The following is a 20,538-nucleotide window of genomic DNA, read 5'->3' on the forward strand; positions in this document are numbered from 1 at the left end:
AACGATTTGAACGATATTACTGATGTCCTCCCCCAGCTCATCAGAACTTCTGTCATTAGTGTTCAGTGCAGTAAATCTGTTCTTGAGTTGTTCTCAAAACTCAGGTGGGATACACTCAAGGTTGTATTTTAGCTCTAGAGGATCTGCTTTAATTTTTTTTTTTTTTAGCTTCAACAAGAACTTACGTATGAGCAGTTGTTGATCACTTCCACAGTCACTTCTGGCCTGGTGTTAGCTGTTGATACTGAGTTTCTCCATTATCTCTTCCCACACATGTAGTTCATTTGATTTCTGTGTATTCCATCAGCAGAAGTCCATGTATATAGTTGCCTTGTGTGTTGTTTGGAAAAAAAATGTATTTGCAATGAACAAGTCATTGGTCTTGTATAATTCTATCATGCAATCTCCAGCATTATTTCTATCATCAAGACCATAGTTTCCAACTGCTGTTCCTTCTTTGTGTCCAACTTTTGCACTCCAATGGAAAAAAGTATTACGGTATCTTGGTTGCATGTTTGATACATTTCAGACTGAAAGAATGGTATAGTTCTTTAACATTTTTATCACTAGGTTTCCTGGTTGGTGGATACATTTAATAATAATTGTATTACTTGGATATCCTTGAAGGAAGATGGATATAATCTAATCACTGACAGCATTGTACTTCAATATGGTTCTTGAAGTGTCATTTTTGATGATGAATCAAACCCCATTCCTCTTAGTTTTGTCATGCCCAGCATAGTAAATACTAGGATTTTCTGATTCAAAATGGCCAATTCCACTGGGGTATTTATTTTTATGTGTTCGATTGCATATTTGACTTCTAATTTTTATAGTTTCATACTTCATAAATTCAAAGTTTTGATTATTAGTAGACATTTTTAGCTGTTTCTTTTCATTTTCAGTCTTTTCCCAATAGTGAATCAAGATCCTAAAGGCTTTGCCCCATCTTTATTCCATTTATGGTATCGTGTATAGTAATGGGATTGGCTGGGTTGGAGAAGACAAGGCTAAACTAGAGTATTCTTAAAAAATTATATATTTTGGATTATGTGCTTAACTTTGCTATAGATTGTGGTTTGTCTGTTGGGACGTGGTTCAAGGTTTTGAGCCCCTCCATGATTTGGTTCCTGTAACTATGAAAGAGGAGGGACAACATTCATACAAGAGTTGAAAGAAAGTGTTGAACAGAAAGAGTGAGTTTATTTAAGGGACTATTTTGTAAAAGAAAAGCTAGTGTAAAAGGCCTAATGGAAAGTAGACCTGGCCCTTTTATACGGCTAATAGCAACCGCCCCCCCCCCCCCCCCCGTGCCCCCACCAATAGCTGGCTTTCTGGTAAGTCTTCTGCTTTTTGGCTGGTTCTCTGTAGTGTGCCACCTCTTTGTAGGTATGTGCACCCCTGTATCTCTGCTCCTCAGACCTTGCCTCTAGACATAAAACCCAAGAGTCTATTCAGTCATTTGGGGAGTAGTATGGACATCTGTATTTATCTACCCATACTCTAACTCCACTAAGAATGGCCCATACCTCAACCACGCCCCCACCTCAGGGTAGGAGGGAATAAGAGCCAAAGTTCAAAGGCAGTCGCTCTCTTGTTCTGGTACTTCTTGCATGTGGTATTTATGCTCCCTTGAAGTGGCCATCTTCAGTCATGAATTCTTGCACAGTCCCCCATGAGACTGTGCGTGCTTTCTGGTGATAGCATGTACTGAGACTGTAAGACCCTAAACCTCCCTTTCTTGTTTAAAGTTACTTGGATTGATAAAAGTGCTTCTGCCTCGTGAATTCTTTCAAAGTTGAGAAGCAAGAACCAAGGGAAGTCATCCTAGAACCTAACATGGGCACTTAATTCAGAAATTTGGGTTTGCTAACCCAGAGAGCTAGAGCTTAATGCCTTTAGATGGAGGCTTACTGACCAGTGGTATGCACCTTTAAGCGTTTATTAATAGACACGCAATATGTAACAAGTCCTGGAGTGTTAGTCTGGATACATTAGATAAACAAAGCCATGGAAACTCATATGTATACGAGAAAGTTTTATATAAAGGGTAAGTGCACATCAAGAAAACATCCCAACTCAGCGCTGCCCAAGCTCACAAGTACAAAATTAGCCCATATGTCCAACACCAGTCCAAAAAGTTCTCCTCCATCTCACAAAATGCATACAATGACACCAACTGGAGGAGGAAAGTCAAATCAACGAACGTGTAAACATCTCAGCACTGGCAGGGGTCTCAACACGGCTGCTCCAGCATCCAGGGCTCCATCGGAGTAGGTCCATGTGGCTTCTCCTCAGGGATGTCTTACAGGAAGTGAGTCTTGCCAGCTGAGGCAGACAACTGGCTAAGGCAGCTTTTCCCTGGCCCGGCCATCAGAAAGCAAGAGACCCAAGAACTAGAAAGGCGAGGCTCACTGAACTAATTATTCCTCCACCCTTCAACTAACCCCACATGTGTTTATGGGCTAGTTTGCTACAATGAACTTTAACTATCTCACCTGGTAAACAACTACCCAGAGCATGTCTCACTGACATTGCAACTAGTTAACTTCCTTAATGCTGCTGTTGTTGCTAGGTGCCATCAAATCAGTTTGGAACCATCATGAAAGTCTCCAAGAGAGAATGAAACATTGCCTACTCCTGGGCATCCTCACAGTTGCTCCTATGAGCCCTCTGTGTCAGTACATCTCACTCAGGGCCTCTCTACTCTCTCTCTCACAGCCTCTCCACTTTACTCCTATGACATCCTTCTCTCATGGCCGAAGTATGTAAGATGAATTCTTGCCATCTTGGCTCTTCAAAGCCCTCTGGCCATAGTTCTTCCAAAATAGATTGGGTTGTCCTTTCAGCAGTCATGGCACTTTCAATATTCTCCAGCACCACAATTCAAATACATCAAGTCTTCCTTTGTCTTCCTTATTCGATGTCCATTCTTGCATATGCATATGAAGGAATTGAACATGTTTTGGCTTGAGTCAGGTCATCTTCATCCTCAAAGTAATATCTTTCCTTTACAATGCTCTAAAGAGGTCTTGTGGATGAATTTTGTCTGCAAGTTCTGTGTAACCATATCATTGGATATTAGAACCTAGAGATCTCAAGTAGAGAAGTAAAATAGAGAACATTAAACAACTCAGTCCATGATCATAAAGGAAATAGGTTCTGAAATATAAAGAAAGGGAAAGAAATCTCATCAAATAACTGAAAATACTATATAAAAATATACAATAAACTAAAGGTGCATAAGGATGGAAGAGTAGGGGAGGGAGGGGATAAAGGTGACCTGAAATCAGAGTTTAAGAAGAAAGAAAATATTGAAAATGATGATGATGGCATTTGTGAATTATACTTTATCTAATGGATTCATGGATTGTAATCATATCTTTGAGTTCCTAATAGAGTGTTAAAAAGTATACTTAATTATTCTGATTCTTACATTTGGTATTCAATAAGTGAGATTTTATATTATTTGCCAATCATATTAGGTATCAAATGTAGAGTAAGAATCAGGTTTGTACATAACATTGTTTTAAATCTTTTCAGATTTTACCTTGGAGAATTATATTCAGAGAATTATAACTAGAATATCTATTATTTAAAAAATAAAAAGGATATTTAAATATTTAAGGCATGCATGTAATGAAATATTTTATTTCCTGGATGGTGCTCTGCATTTCTTTGATTTACATTGCTTATCACTATTAAATCCGGATTTGGATGGCTGTTGGTCTATAATCTTAACTAATTGCTTTCCATAACTTGAAAAGAAATATTTACAAATGACTAAGAAATCCAAATCCACATGACATCTGTTGCTCACAGCCAGAGCATTACTCATGCACTTTTATTGTTCAAAGTCATTTACATTTGACGTAAGGATAATTAACTACACACATCATGAACGATAATCACATAATTAAATAGTCTTCACAGCACCAGAGTACTTTTAAAGCATAACTGCAGAAAGTTGGCATCACATTGAGAGGGCAATTTTCACAATGTAGTACAAAAGGTGATTTCAATTTTCCAAAATGCCTTCTTCAGGTGGGAGAATGTGCTTAAGGAAAGGAGGCAAATGGCCATATTTCCCTATTTTCAACTTGTCTCTTTATTTTAAGCTCCTGTGATAAAGAAGGTTTTCAAACAAGAATGGATTGTTCTTACTATAGTAGAGTATAGGAAAATAAAGTTAAGTAAATTTTAATGGTGATTTAAATGAATGTGAGATTTTTGTTGTTGTTGTTGTTAGGATTCTTGGGGTTCCAGTGAACCCTGGGTTCCAATAGAGCTGCCGTAGCCCAGTGCTGAAGGGAAAGGCTGGAGGCGCTCTCTGTGAGGATTCCTGGAAGTCTGGGGGGATGGGAGCTGTGATGGGCAAGGGAGTGGATACCAGCCAGTTCGCCTGGGAAGCATAACGCTGGGAGAATCCAGGGAATCTGGTTCACTGTCCTGCTTAGAGTCACATTTATTTGCAATTATGTAATTTACAAGGACATATTTATCATTATGATTTTGAAGAAATCTTTGGAGATGATGACTCCAAGGTACATACTTCTGACATGGCTGACGCCAGCATTGCTAATACTTTTTTTTTATTTTAAAAGGAGAGAAAGTCATTATTAAACTGTTTTCACTTTTGTCTAAATGAAAAAGATGCCGAGTGGATTTCATTCATCTCCTGTGACATTTAGAGATGAAATAAGTGCTTCTCCTTTGTCCATGGTTTTATAATTTTCTAAAAGGTCTTATTCCTCAGATTATTACATATACACCATACTATTTTTCTTTGAATCTCCTCCAGTATCTCTATTTCATATTTAAGCTTTGGGGAATTAAAGAAACACCACATCATGATACATATCTGTGATAGTTTTTTGTGCCAACATGGCATCTGTAAGAATATATGTGTAGAGTTTTGCCTGTCAATCAGGTCACAGCCTGATGACCTGTCTTAGTGTGACTGAGATATATAGCTCTCTGGAGAAAGGCCTCTTTTTTTCACTCCCTTTACTTTCCTGTTTGCTGACCACCTTGAAAACTGCTGGAGCCCTGCGATGTTTCCCACTGCCATTGGATCCACTAGACTTTGCACCCCCGCCCTGTGACATTTCTGCACTCTGCATCATTGCATGTGACCACAGGAGTCTGAAAAGGGATTTAGAGAATACTATTAGATTTACAGACTTGAGTTGGATGGGACTGAGATGCTTTATTGATATATATAATCACTTCTCGATAAAAGGCTCTTTCTTACACATATATGAGTGTCACTGGATTTATGTCTCCAGTCCACCCAGCCTAACACAGTATCTAAGAAATTTCAGATATATTGTGAAAAAAAACTATTAGGATCTCTAACATTTAATTTCATAAGGGAAATCATCTGTCCCATTTTTAATCTACTCTTCTAAACTATTTTATAAATCAAAATGCAATGAAAACAAAAGATTGATGTTACGTAAAATAAAACACTAATTTTTCCAATTTTATTTTTAAAACTGACACTCAAATAATTAAAAAAATAAGATTTTTAAGTGGGAATAACACAATAAACATGCCTCATTTTAAAGAATGCCTTGTTTTTATATTTCTACACAACCTCCTAATGCTCTTAATGTTGTGTTTTCACTAAAACGACTCTCAAAGGGGGAACATTTAGCTAAAAAGTATTTAAACATGAGCAGAATAAATTAATTATTGAACATTCACTATAAGTGAAGTCATATTTAAAACTCATCTACATAAAAATACATATGATTTTTACTTATTTTTGTTTTGAAAAAATTTCAGACCTTCTTGAGAAGAGTGTATTAATCTTTAAACTTAAATATTGCCATGTAAAATATAATTTTATATGGATATTTAAATCATAGGAGCCTATTTGAGAAAGTCTTTGTATGGGTTTCCAACTTTCTAACATTTGTAGATTGGGGATTTTTTTCAAATGAAATATTTACCTTGCTTTTTGCAACAAAGAAAACTTACTGTTAGAGATGTTTTAATACTAACTTAACATTGATATGAATATATCTTCTGAAGGCCCTCTCCTGACTCTCTGGGTTAGCTATTGGACTGCTAACCCCTAACTTACTATAGGCCCAGTGAATTATTTAATGTGGCTCGTTTAGCCAAAGTACCTGAAACTTTGACAAACATAACCTTTTCCTTCATGGGACAGGGTAAGAAGGTGGGGAAGACACCTATAGGATTCGTCTATGAGTAACTGCTAACGGTATGTCATTGCCATACTACTGTGCATAAAATGAATCCTCCAGGAAGCAGGAGGAGGCCTCTAACTACCAGCAAAAGCTCGACCTGGAGCCCATACGCTGAACCTTGGGGCCATTGCAGAATCCGCCTCCTGAATCCAGAAGACCATTGTGACATCATCAAAGGAGCAGTCGTGGAACCAGGAATCAGAATCAGAGCAGGAAGCAGGGTGCTGGACCTCCTGGCCCGTGGAGCAAGTACGACTGAGTGCTTTTGTACAGGAGCTTGGCTTGGGAATTGGGATGCCTTTGAGAACTTAATTGGTAGAACTTGGTTTCCTTACCCACCAAGCTTGAGTTGAATGCCTTCAGGCAGGTTGAAGTTTGCAGCAGAGTAGCATGCCCTTTGGGCATTTATTAGCAACCCTGAAAAAACTTTGTAACATGCCCTTATAAACAACAGTACCTGGAGGATTTGTCAAGTGGAATCATAACCTGTTAAATTCCTTGAAAGCCCTTTTATCATGAGTTCTGTGTGGGTGACTGGAATGACCATTATAAAACCTAGATGTAAAAATTTAAAAAGCCATAACACTTGTGAATGGCATAGCACTTACAGACTCCGAAAACCTAGACAGGCTTAATATGGGTCAGAGTAGACTTGGTGGCAGTAGATATTGTTTTTAATGCCTAATAAAAATGAGAATGCTAGATTTGGTATTAGAAACCTAACATTACTCACTGAAATGGTATCCAGGAGAGGCGGGTTTAGTTTAATTCTGACCAATGTTCCACATACATAACCACTACCCAGCTGACAATGGAGATTATTTATTACTGTGATTCTAAGCAGGCCCTAGTGGTGATTCAAAGTTAAGACATGAGGAAAGGCCATGTGATTTACTATCCAGTTAGCCAGTAAAACTCCATGCATCACAACTCCCAACCTTACTATGCATAAAATCTTCATGAGGTCATAAGTCACAGAGCCAACCATAGCAACAGTAACATCAGCATTGAAGGTGGAAGTTTGTATAAGGAAGGCTTCAGAAATTTTGTGGGGAGTAAAAGAAATAAAAATATTTTAAAATCTACAAATTTTCTGAAGGCCCTCAACTTGTGTGTGTGTGTGTGTGTGTGTGTGTGTGTGTGTATTCTGTTCTTGGACTAAGTCCCTATTAAAACTCTGAACAAGTATTAATTGTTGATTTACAAATCCAAGTATTTTTAACAATGCTAAAGTCCAAAATTTCCGGGTCACTTTATGAACCACAGTTTTGCTAAGGCAAAAGCAGTGTTGTTTTTAGATGAGTTTTAGATAAGGATCAATAAACATGCAGGCAATTTAATGCAAACTATTTGGCTATAAACTGCCTCTGCAGACATATGTTTCTATAATGCGCTCTCTTTAATGTGGTAAAAGTAATTCTATTTGCATTCATATGTATTAGTTGCTGTTTTTATGTAGCAACAAATTTTGAGGATTGGGAATACTTTTATTTGGCCCTGGCTCTGCTCCCTTTTCTGAACTTGTATCTACTTATTTATAAATGCACAGAGAAGAGAGCAGATGAACAATGATCCATCCTCCATTGAACATTATACTTTTACATCAAGGATAAAGAGGGTCCAGGGAAATTAATCCTTTGCCCTGGGAAGTTTATTAAAAATGCTAAATCAGGAGCTGATGGCAGTTCAAATATCTTAAAGTAACTCTCTTGGGGAAATCTGAATATATATATATATATATATAGTTATATTTGGTTTAAAATGAAGATATGATCATGTAAAGAAAAATGGCATAGTCATAAAACATTGATGATCCTTTTAAATAAAAATTGGAAAGTAAAGAAGATATTTACACATTAGGCTATATGTGGTAATAAGAGTACTGTTTAGTTATGACAGTCTGAATCACTTCTTTAATTTTAAAAGAACCAAAATATTAGAAACTACACATGGACTGAAAAAAAAAAGTTCACTATGTATGCATTGTTAAATACATACATCCACACATAAATGGAACATGTCTCCTCCAAATACTAGCTGTGAAAAATGCAGATTCAAATGCTTTCTAATAATAGCACAAGGCTTCTACTTTAGGATTATTTTAACAAAGGGCAAAAGAGACAAGATACACCATTGCCATCCCACCCTCATCTTTCTTCTCTCCACAGATAGATGGCTAAATAAATTCATACAGATAAACTACTTATTTATGTAAATATAGATATATAACTTTGTGAAATATATAAGAAGAATTTTGAGGATAGTATGAAAACTAACCTTCACAACTTTAGAAAATCAGGAACATAAATGGTCTCAAATAAAAACTGAAAAGATTTCAATTGTAAAAAATTGAGAGAAGGCACATCACTGTAAAAAATATAAGCCACTATTTCAAGATATTGAAGTCAAAATATACCCCCAAACCCTAATATATATTATTTAATAAGAAGAACACAGACTATTATTTGGGACATAATCAGACATCCTTACATTGAAAGGATTGGAGTTTTGTTAGGAATTTTCTACACTATCCTTGACATGCGTATCAGGCTGGGTTCTTCAGAGTAGCAAAACTAGTGATGTTTATGTGTGTATATAAAGATAGAAGTTTAGTACAATAAACACATTTATATTAAAAAACCAGCCCACACTACTACCGCGTGTGCAAACCCAGTCAGCTAAAGTCTGTGGGTCAGGTGCATATCTGGAGGGCCTTCCCAACTCCCTGAGGTATGCTAAAGTGTAAGCTTCTCTTGACTCCTGTGTTTGTTGAGACGGGAAATGGGAGAAGCCAGAAAACTAACCCAGAGGCAGGCCAGCAAAGCTGGAATAGTATGGCTGGTAGATGCAGAGATTAACAGGCAGATCAGAAGCTATGCAGGTTGTTCCTAGCCTCCACTATTGCACGCACCAAAGCAGACAGCTGGGCCCAAGAGAGGAGATGGAGGATTAAATCCAATGTGAAGAAAAGAATAGGGGAAAGGTTTATCACTTCTCTTTTTTGGGGGGAACCAAATAAACCACCCCTGCAAGGAAACAACTGCAGGTTGTGCCCAGAATGAGAGATTGCCTTGCTTTATAACCCCCCCCCCCAAAAAAAAAATTAAAAATCAAACTCTCTGCCATCCAGTCAATGTTGACTCATAGTGACCCTATAGGACAGGGTAGAACTGAGCCTGAGAACTTTTGAAACTGTAACTGTTTATGGAAGTAGACGTCTCTGTCTTTCTCACTCAGAGAGGCTGTTGTCTTGGATCTCAGTCCAGGACATAACCACGATGCCACCAGAACTCCTCTTGCTTCGTGAGGAGCTTAGAATTGTTTGTATTATGTCAAGTCTAAACTGCTAAGGATATTGGCCCCACCTAGTTGACACAAAAGCCCTGACCGTCACAATATTTGGTAAGACTGCAGGGAAAGCTGATAATCATGCAAACAGAAGATATGGAATTGACCTCACTCAAATAACTAGTGAGGGAAATAAAAGGTGCTAGATATTGTTGTTGCTTACTAGAAATGATATCTGGACAAATAATTTTTAAATGGGCTTATTGTAATTTCTGTGTCAACTCAGATATCTCACACTGAAAAATGCCTTCCCCTTGAACACTTTAAATTTGCCTTCTGTATTTCCTATTGTCTTTTCATAATGTTTTTGCTCTAATTGCTGTAATATCTAAAATGATCTATTATTTGTTCAATTATTTTGACCTACACTGAACTCTGAGAGAAGAGAAAAAATTTGTTCAAAGTAAATATAGTCTTTTAAAGCATATATTAGGTTACCTCTAGTGTCTCATTGGAAAATGGAATGAAAATGTGGTTGATTTTATCATGACACATTTGAATTCCATTCATAAGCAAATTAATATTTTGATTGGAAAATTAGGTAAATAAGAAGGACGCATCTAAGACACATTAGACTTTTGCATCTGAAGCCAAATTTTTTTTTAAAGTTTGTAAGGGGGTGTGGGTTCTCAGCAACAAGTGACATTGGACAATGGAATTACTATGAAGCAATCAGGAGGAAAGGAATGGTTAAAGAAATCACAGAAAAGTAATCACTTTGAAAAGTTCTCAGTCAATGAGAGGTGGAAATAAAACCCTGTTTTACAATCCCTGCTGTGCCATCCATGCAGGCCAAAGTGCGAGGGGATCTGAGTGTCTATCTGTGTACACCCTGGAACGAACATAGAAAATGGGGAAGGGGACAAAAAGAAATGCCATTGTCACTGTGGGCTCAAGCTGTGTGACAATCTTACCATTGTCATTCATTTCATTCTCAGTAAGTCATACAAAGAACATATTCTTTCCTTTATAGATATAAGATTACATCTTCCCATCATGTAATTGTATCGTTAATCACATAATTTACCACTAGGACCCCAAGTTTCCGGACAGTTTCAGTCTAAAGAGTATGTGGGCAGTGGGAGACAAAATTGCCTTTGCTCTGGTTATATTGTACAATCGGAGACCATGAAACCAAGGAATAAATTTTATAAATGAAAAATAAAGTTTCCCTTTAAACTAGATTTGTAGTCTGAGAACACTTAGATCATGAGGTCTGGTACTAAGAAAAATATTTAGAAGAATTTTTAGGCTACAAATGCAAAGTTGGAATCATTTCATTAATCTAATTGTTAAGCAATTAGCATGAATGAGATCTTCTCAAGAAAGGAGAGGAATCTTGGGGTGGGGTGCTAACCGTCACAAGTTCAAAGGTATCTAAAGGCAGTTTGAACTCAGCCAGAGGAGCCTCTGAAGTCAAAACAGGCAATCTGTACCCCAAATGTCATATCCTTGAAAACCCTATAGAATAGTTCTACTCTGCCACAGAAGTGGCCCCCATAGAGTCCAAATGAACTCTACAACCATTGGTAACAGCAAATTAGAGAAAAAGCAGAGGACTCATGTGAAGGAGAGCAGAAAAAGAAGCAGTGGATTAGTTAACCAATAGAATGAAACAATCCAGTCTCAAAAACAGGATATAACGACTGACAAACAGTTTCAAATACAAAACATCGTCAACTGTACATAGTGTTAAAAAAAGTATCATGGACCACTAGAAAACCACTGCCATCGCGTATCTGTCCGTGTGTCATACATATTGCTGTCATGATGGAAGCCATGCCTGCATCTACTTCCAGTACCAGGAGGGTGACCTCTCTTAGATAGGTTTCTGCAGAGTTTTCAAAGGCAGTAACAAATAGGTAGGTCACATCTGAAAGATTAACCATTGACAGCTTTAGGGAAACCAGCAATGTCTGATTCAGTGGAGTCGAAATGCAATTTTGAAATAGCCACTGCTCCAAGTAGTCAAAAATACACGGATAGAGCTGTTTAATGATCCTTATCTGCTGATGGAGCACGACTAGATAAAGTAGAAACAGTTGTGAAAATTCATTCATATTAGAATATGAAATGCATGACATATGAATAGAGAGATATTGGAAACCGTCAAAAATGAAATGGACATAAAGTTCTATGTCCTGAGCACTAGTGAACTGTTGTAGACTGGTACTAGCCTATTCAAATCAAACATTCATATGACCTACTATATTTGAAATAACACAAAGGAATGAAGCCACATTCATCATAAAATTTTAATAAATAATAAAAATTCAAGATACGCTCCAAAGTAGAATGTTACCAGTGATAGAATCGCATCTGTGATCGTTAGGTTTTCCATCAATATGGCCGGACCGGTGTTCACAGAGGTTGGCGGTTATCCCCATGATGGGATTTAGCTCAATCTCATCAAATCCGTGTTGCGATCTAGTATGAAGTAATCATCTCTGTGAGCAGCTCGCAGCTAGGGCATGATACATCCCTTTTGATCGGGTCATCGGGTCACAGCCAGATGCAATTGGAAGAAAGACTCCTCCGGGGTGAACTTGCTCTTTTTAAAGCAGATTCTAAGGAAACTGAGTCCTTAGAGCCTATAAAGCTGCTAAAGCCACCAAGACCACCCTTCCTATCTAAAAAGATTAATTCACTGTCAGCCAAACCATAGTCCCTTTCACCTGCACTTGAGAAGATTAGCTCACATTTTAATGCTGATGTGGCACCTTTGGCTGTTCCTCAAACATTGACCGAGGAAGATGCCTTATAAAATATTCTTGTAAGTCCCAGGGAAATACCTCACCACATATTACTGATTCTAGAATAATAATTAGACTTAAGTCACAGTGAGTCCCCGAAGGTGAAGTTCAGATGGTGACTCAGAAAGAGATACATTATACTCTGAAAAAACTCCCAGGGTTTTCTAATATGTACAGATTTTTGTTTAAATGTAGAATATGTGTGGGGCCAGCTATTAAGGGAAGGGGAAAATGGTACAATAAACATACTGTTGTTGACAGGGTCCCACTGAACACAGATTGCATTCAGAGCATCAGCTTGAGAGGCTAACGGGGATCCTAATAATTTGTTTGGTTGGTTCTCTGAAGCATAGGTTGTAAGGTGACCTAGAATAAATACGTCAAGATGTTTCTGCCAAAGCGACCATTAACACACTATTAAACTCTTCTCCACCAGCATGGTGTCCTACTCAGTATCACCTGAGATGAAGGGATTCACTTCAGCAGCAAAGGCAGCACAGCAAAGGGCCCATGCTCATCGACTGCAGGTTGTTCTATGTTCTCTTTCATCTTGAAACATCTGGCCTGACAGGACAATGGAAATGCCTTCGAAACACATAATTATAGTGCCAAATAGGTGGGAATACCTTGAAGACTGATGCAATGCTTTCCAGAAATTGTATATGCTTCAAACCCCAGTCCACTGTGAGGCGCTCTTTCTCCAATAGCTGGGGAAGGTGGGTCCAGGAGCCAATAGGTGGAAATGGGAGGGGAACCAGTAACTATTTTAGTAATAACATTAGCAGCAGTTTTGATTCCAATTCTGAACACCAGGCTCTTCTTGTCTGGAGTTGTTCATTGCATAGGGAGTAATATTCTCACCTGTAGGCACAGCACTGATTACATTGGAATTGAAAGTGGAATTTTGGTCGCCTCTTGCTTCTTAGACAATAAGACAAAGAAAAGTGTAACTATAGTGAGTGTTATGTTTTAGCATTTTTATAAAGGGGAATTGGATTGGTGTTACACAATGTAGGTAAAGAAAACTTTTTTTTTCTGGAATCCAGAAGATTACTTAGGTTATCTCGTAATACTGTCATGCCTGGTGGTTAAAGCATAACTAAAACATCTCTATACTGAATTGGCTTACTAATAGCCTCTATTCTACAAAAATCAAGGTGTGGGCGACCTATCAGTAAAATAGTACCAAGCACCCAAGATTTTTGCTGAGGACAAAGAAAATGCATAGCAGGTGGTGGAAGAACATAGTTCTAAATACCAGTTACAGGCACATGACCAGTTGAAGAAACTAGGACTTTAATTGTTATGAGCATTGCCTCTTTGTATGTATCCATCTGATTTTTGGGGGTTCAATTAAAAAATATAACATATAAATTGGTTAATTGATTTTGGGATGTATATCATGTTAGGTTAGGACTTACTTGTTGCTTTTGTTGTAGAGTGTGGAATTTAAGAAGATGTGGACAGGTGTCAAAGAGTAGACAAAATTGACATAGGGTGGAATGAGACAATTAGGTTTTATGTCAACTTGGCTGAGCCAGGATTCTCAGTCATTTGGCAGTAGACCCTCACCATCTTATCTAACACAATGCAATCAACTACATGATGGGTTCTAACATAAAGAAATCAACTCTCTGAGCAGCTACCAGATATGGTACAGTGTAGTACTTTGATTAGGTCGGGTGGTGGGGTGGGATTCATTGCATAAGTTTATGCAATTTGGAGATATATAAAACTGTAGGGGCAGTCACAGCCTGATGATGCCTCCTTGTGGGTGAGGCCTTCTCCTAAGGAGGACCTGTGGAAACTCCTTCTCTCTCTGTGAGGTAGTAGTTGATTGTGCAAACCTGTCTGATAAACACATGCGGGCTTAATTGAAGGGCAGAGACATAAATGACTCCGTGAGCCTCGCCTTTCTAGTTCTCAGGTCTCTTGCTTTGTGATGGTCACACCAGGGTGCAGCTGCCTTAGCAGTTCCCTGCTTCAGCTGGCAAGGCTGCCTTCCTGCAAGACATCCCCAAAGAGAAGCCACATGGATCTATCCCGATGCAGCCCTGGGTGCTGGAGCAGCCGTGTGGAGACCCCTGTGAGCGCTGAGATGTTTACATGCTCACTGATTCAGCGTTCCTCCTGCAGTCGACTTCATAGTGTGTGTTCTGTGAGATGGAGGAGGACTTTGTCGATTGGTGTTGGACATACGGGTTAATGTTGGACTGTGGGCTTGGCAGCACTGGGTTGGGATGTTTTCTTGATGTGCACTTAAACTTTATGTAAAACTCTCTCTTATACATGAGTTTCTGTGGGTTTGTTTCTCTAAAGTACCCAGACTGACACACTCGGCCTTTTCTCTCCTGCTTGCTGACCACCTTGAGAGACACTGAAGCCCTGCAATGATTTCACCAACCTCGGATCCATATGACTTCACACCAACAAGCCTGTGATCCTCCTGCATTCCGCATCATTGCGTGTGATTGTGTGAGTCGGAAGAGGGACTTATGGATGAGTACCACACTTATGGGCATGAGCTGAACTGGACTAGGATGGTTTCTTCATATATAATTACTCTCTGATATAAAGCTCGCTCCTATGTTTGGATTTATTTCTCCAGTCAACCTGGCTATCACATGCCAGATATAGTAGTTTTCTTTTTCAGCTGACCAGATTCTTTAAGAAAGTTTGTTATTTCTGCTGGATCTGGATAGTGTATCTGGTTTGTCAACCTCATGCCTATTGCCTGCTGATCCCCAGAGACATCAGTGGAATCCTGACTTTGGATTAATTCAATTTTGTATCCACCCAACTATTGTATGCCTGCTTCATATTGCTGCTTCCTGATTTGTGAAGTTCCTGTAGCTGAACTCCTCAGGAAAAGCCTCTGGTTTAATATCTGACCCCCAAACTTGTACTGAACTCAAATTACCCACTCCTACACTTGAGTGAGCTTTCCTCCCGTTAATATAAATGTCTATCGTTATATTCCCATGAGGGGGTATCCCCACCAAAACCGATTTTTTTTCAAATCCATGTATTTGAATTCTTGTTTTATAAAACAACCTTTTTAATTTCAACATTCTCTCCATTATACTTAATACATTTGTCAGATCTGAGATTCCATTCTTGGAAACATTTTTTCAAATTTATCTGTTTGGATGGTTGACAGCACCTACTTTGTTTTTTCTTTCACCTCTTCTACATTCTCAAATAGCTGTCCTTTTATGTCCCTCTTCATTCTCAGAAACAAAAACAAGTCACATGGAGTGAGGTCACAAGAGCCAGGCAAGAGAGACATGCTGCTTTTGTCAAAAATTGGCTCACGTGATGGCTGTGTGACCATATAGACAGTGGTGGTGGCAAAACCAGTCCCCCGTCTGCCACAGATCAGATCTCTTTGTCACACACTGTTATGCAATCTTTTCAGAAACTCTGAAAGCTTGATTAACAGTCTGCCCTGGTGAAATGAACTGCAAATGCATGCACCTCCTCACATCAAAAGCAACAAAGGAGCATCATTATTGGTTTTTTTTTCAGTGGGGGTATCTCCTCATAAATATGTGAAAAACAAAACCCCTCAATATAAAGCCAAGAGATAGAATCATGATAAACAGAGAAAAGTTATTCAGGATTTAATTTTAATTATATCAACAATCACCACTCAAGAAGTCAAAAATTAAATTAAATAGTACATCTGGGAAATATGATTCACAAAATCTGTTTAAAGTATTGAGCAGCAAGGATGTAATTTTAAAGACCAATGTGCACCCTGTACAAGGCACAGTGTTTTCAATCACCTTATATGTGTGTGAACATTGGACAATGAAAAGGGAAGACTAGAGAAAAATGGATTCATTTGAAATACTGTTTGGACAAAGAGCATTGAAAATGTCAAAAACCACCAGGAGAACAGAAAATTCTGACTGGGAGGAGCTACACCCAGAGCGATCCTTATAGGTGAGGATGGCGAGACTTCATCTCATTTACTTTGGATTTGTTATCAGGAAAGACAAACCAGTGGAAATTATATTATGTTTGGAAAATAGAATATTAGTGAAAAATAGAAAGACAGATGGATTGACACAAGGTTGCAACAATGGTTTGAAATATAATGATAACTGGAAGGTATGCTCCGGTCTGGGTAGTGTTTTGTTCTGTTACATAGGTATTTGATGTTTGCCTTGACTTGGTGTCATATTACATCAACAGAAACATAACCAGAGACAAATGTAGCTAGAATATGCAAAGAACAAATTTATATATGTATCATACATTTGTCTATAAGTTGTTGTCATTGTTGGCGGTGCCATTAATTCAGCTTTGACCCATAGCAACTACATGTATAACAGACTGAACCACTGCCTGATACTGCACCATTCGAACAATCCTTCCATGCTTGAGCCCATTCTTGCGGCCATGCAAATCCATCTTGTTAAAGGTCTGCCTCTTCTACTGAACTCAAATCAATCTTTGTTGCCGCTCCTCTACTTTACCAAACATGATGGTTTTTCTCTCCTGATTACATGTCCAAAATATGCAAGATGAAGTCTGCTATCTTTGCCTCCAAGAACATTGTGGGCACACTTCTTCTGAAATATATTTGTTTGTTCTTTTAGAAGTCCATAGTATTTTTTTTAACATTTTATGAGGGACTCATAGAACTCTTATCACAATCCATACATACATCAATTGTATAAAGCACATCTGTACATTCTTTGCCCTCATCATTTTCAAAGCATTTGCTCTCCACTTAAGCCCTTTGCATCAAGTCCTATTTTTCCCCTCCCTCCCCACTCCCACCTTCCTCATGAGCCCTTGATAATTTATAAATCATTATTTTGTGATTTCTTTCCCTGTCCGGTGTCTCCCTTCACCCCCTTTTCTGTTGTCCGTCCCCAAGAGAGGAGGTCACATTTAGATCCTTGTAATCGGTTCCCTCTTTCCAACCCACTCACCCTCTACCCTCCCAGTATAACCCCTCACACCCCTGGTCCTGAAGGTATCATCCGCCCTGGTTTTCCTGTGCCTCCAGCTCCAATCTGCACCGGTGTACATCCTCTGCTCTATCCAGACTTGCAAAGTAGAATTTGGATCATGGTAGTTGGCAGGGGGGAGGGGGGAGGGCATGGGGGTGGGAGGAAAAATTTAGGAAGTGGAGGAAAGCTGTATTCTTCATCGATCCTACATCACACCCTGACTGACTCATCTCCTCCTCTAGACCCCTCTGTGAGGGAATCTCCAGTGGCCAAAAAATGGGCTTTGCGTCTCCACTCTGCACTTCCCCCTTCATTCACTATAGTAAGATTTTTTTTTTGATAATGCCTTATATTTGATCCCTTCAACACCTCGTGATCACACAGACTGGTGTGCTTCTTCCATGTGGGTTTCGTTGCTTCTGAGCTAGATGGCCGCTTGTTCACCTTCAAGCCTTTAAGGCCCCAGACACTATCTCTTTTGATAGCCGGGCACCATCAGCTTTCCTCGCCACATTTGCTTACACACCCATTTGTCCTCGGTGATCGTATCATGGAGGTGTGTAACCAATGATATGATTTTTTTGTTCTTTGATGCCTGATAACTGATCCTTTTGGAACTACGTGATCACACAGACTGGTGTGTTCTTCCATGTGGGCTTTGTTGCTTCTGAGCTAGATGGCCACTTCTTTATCTTCAAACCCTTAAGACCCCAGACACTATCTCTTTGGCTTCAGCGGTTGTGTCTGGAGGGTGAGCATCATAGAATGCCAATTTAATAGAAGAAAGTATTCATACATTGAGGGAGTGCTTGAGTAGAGGCTCAAAGTCCTTCAGCCACCTTAATACTAAACCTATAAATATAGGCACATAGATCTATTTTCCCATCCTCATATATATATTTGCATATGTATATGTCTTTGTCTAGACCTCTATAAGTGCCCTATTCCTCCTAGCTCTTTCCTCTATTTCCCTTGACTTTCCTCCTGGCCCACTATCATGCTCCATCCCCACCTGAGTTACAGCTATACCTCTTTGTTACGTTACCTTACCCTTGATCATTCCCTACAAGGCCTCCCACTCCCACCTCACCACCAATTTGGATCCCATGTTGTTCGCTTGTCCCTGGGTTAGTTAACACCACTTTCTTACCCCCCACCTCTCCCTATCCCAAGTCCTTCCGGAACTGTCGGTCCCCTTGGTTTCCCTCCATACAGTTTATCCTGTCTATCTTATTTAGATAGACCTGTGGAGATAATAACATTCACAGAAACAAGACAGATTAAAACAAAGCAACAGTATACAACAAAACTATACCAAAAAACCACTGACAAAGAACAAATCAAAACACATCAAGAAAGAAAAGCTTGTAGTTAGTCAGCACTGTAATTTCAATGCATTGTTTCTTCTTTGGTCTTACTTGTTCAATGTCCAATTTTAACATGCATAAGATGCAATTGAAAATTCCCTGAATTGGATAAGGCCCACTTTAATTGTCTAAGTAACTTCTGTAATTTTCAACACAGGCTTGTATAAATTTACCCAATAAAATTTGTCCCTTGATATCTTGACTGATGGATCCATAAGCAAAAATCATTAAAATTTCAATGCTTTCTCCATGTACCCTAATGCTACCTATTGATCCACTTGTGAGGATTTTGTTCTTCTTGACAAGGAACTGCAATCCATACTGAAGGCTGCACGTTTTGATTTTCATGTACAAGGACTTCAAGTTCGCTTCATATTAGGCAAACAAGGTTAACTCATCTGCATATTCTAGCTTGTTAATAAGCCTTACTCCAATCCTGAGACTGCTTTTATCTTTATATAATCCACCTTCTCTGATTATTTTTTTAACATACAGATTGAATAAACATGGTTAAAAGACAGATCCCTGATACACACCTTTCCTGATTTTAAAGCATGCAGTATTCCCTTGCTCTGTTCACACAATTACCTCTTGACCCATGTACAAGTTCCACAGATACACAATGAAGTATTCTGGAATTCTCATTTATCTCAAGGCTGTCCAGACTTTGCAATGATAACACAGTTGAATTATTTTGTATAGTCAATAAAAATCAAGTAAACATCTTTCTGTTATTCTCTCCTTTTAGCCTAGATGTATCCGACATCCGCAATGATACCACTTCTTCCACATTGTCTTATGGACTGAACCTCAGGCAGTGCTCAGTCAATGTACTGCTGTACTCATTAAATCATCTTCAGCATGATTTTATGTGAATTTAATATGAGTTATAGTTTAAGCATTTTATTGGGTCACCTGTGTTAGGAATTGGTACAAATGTATATCTCTTCCACTCAGCTGGCCAGTTAGCCAAATTCACTAGCATAGACAAATAAATGCTTCCAAGTGCTTCATCAGCTTGTTGAGACATTTCCATTGGTGTTCCATCAATGCCTTGTTTGTGGCTACTCTTTCAGAACAACTTGAGTATTTTTCTTCAGGTTCATTTGTTTGCTCATATAATATCTCCTGAAGTGGTGAAATGTCAACCTTTTGGTAGAGTAGCTCTTTGCATTTTTTTCAATCTTCTTTTTTTTCCTTTTTTAAAATTAATAAATCTTTTTACTGGTGCTCATACAACTCTTATCACAATCCATACATACATCAATTGAGCAAAGCACCCTTATACATTCATTGCACTCGTCATTCTCAAAATTCACCTTCCACTTGGGTTCCTGGAATCAGCTCGGTTTCCCTTCCCCCCCCCGCTCCCCCCTTCCCCTTGATGCTTCCTGCATCATGCAATTTTCTGTCCATAGAATCTTTCAATATTTCAACTTGAGGTTTGAATTTTCCTTCAGTTCTTTCAGTTTAAGTTATGCTGAGCATTTTCTACCTTTTTGATTTTTAACTCTAAGTGTTTGCACATTTTATTATAATATATTTCTTTGTCTTCTCAAGCTGGTTTCTGAAATTTTCTCTTCAGCTCTTTGACTTCATGATTTCTTCCACTTCCCTTAGTTACTCTATGATTAATGTCAAGTTTCAGATTCTTCTGCCAACCACGTGAATAATCTATTTCTTTTCTGTCGCTTTAAAGACTTTTCTTTTTTCTGTAGGGTGTTTCAGATGTCCTTGACGGCAAAAGACCTTGCAGGAGTCACCAGGCCCTCTGCCATCAGTGCTCAGTGTGTCAAGTCTGCTCCTGAGAGGTTACCTAAATTCACATGAATGGATGCCAAGGCTCCTTTTAGTCTAGAATTGGTTTAGTTTTCTTCAGCCTCAA

This window comes from Tenrec ecaudatus, chromosome 2 (genome assembly GCF_050624435.1).
Source record: "Tenrec ecaudatus isolate mTenEca1 chromosome 2, mTenEca1.hap1, whole genome shotgun sequence".
NCBI classification, from domain to species: Eukaryota; Metazoa; Chordata; class Mammalia; order Afrosoricida; family Tenrecidae; genus Tenrec; species Tenrec ecaudatus.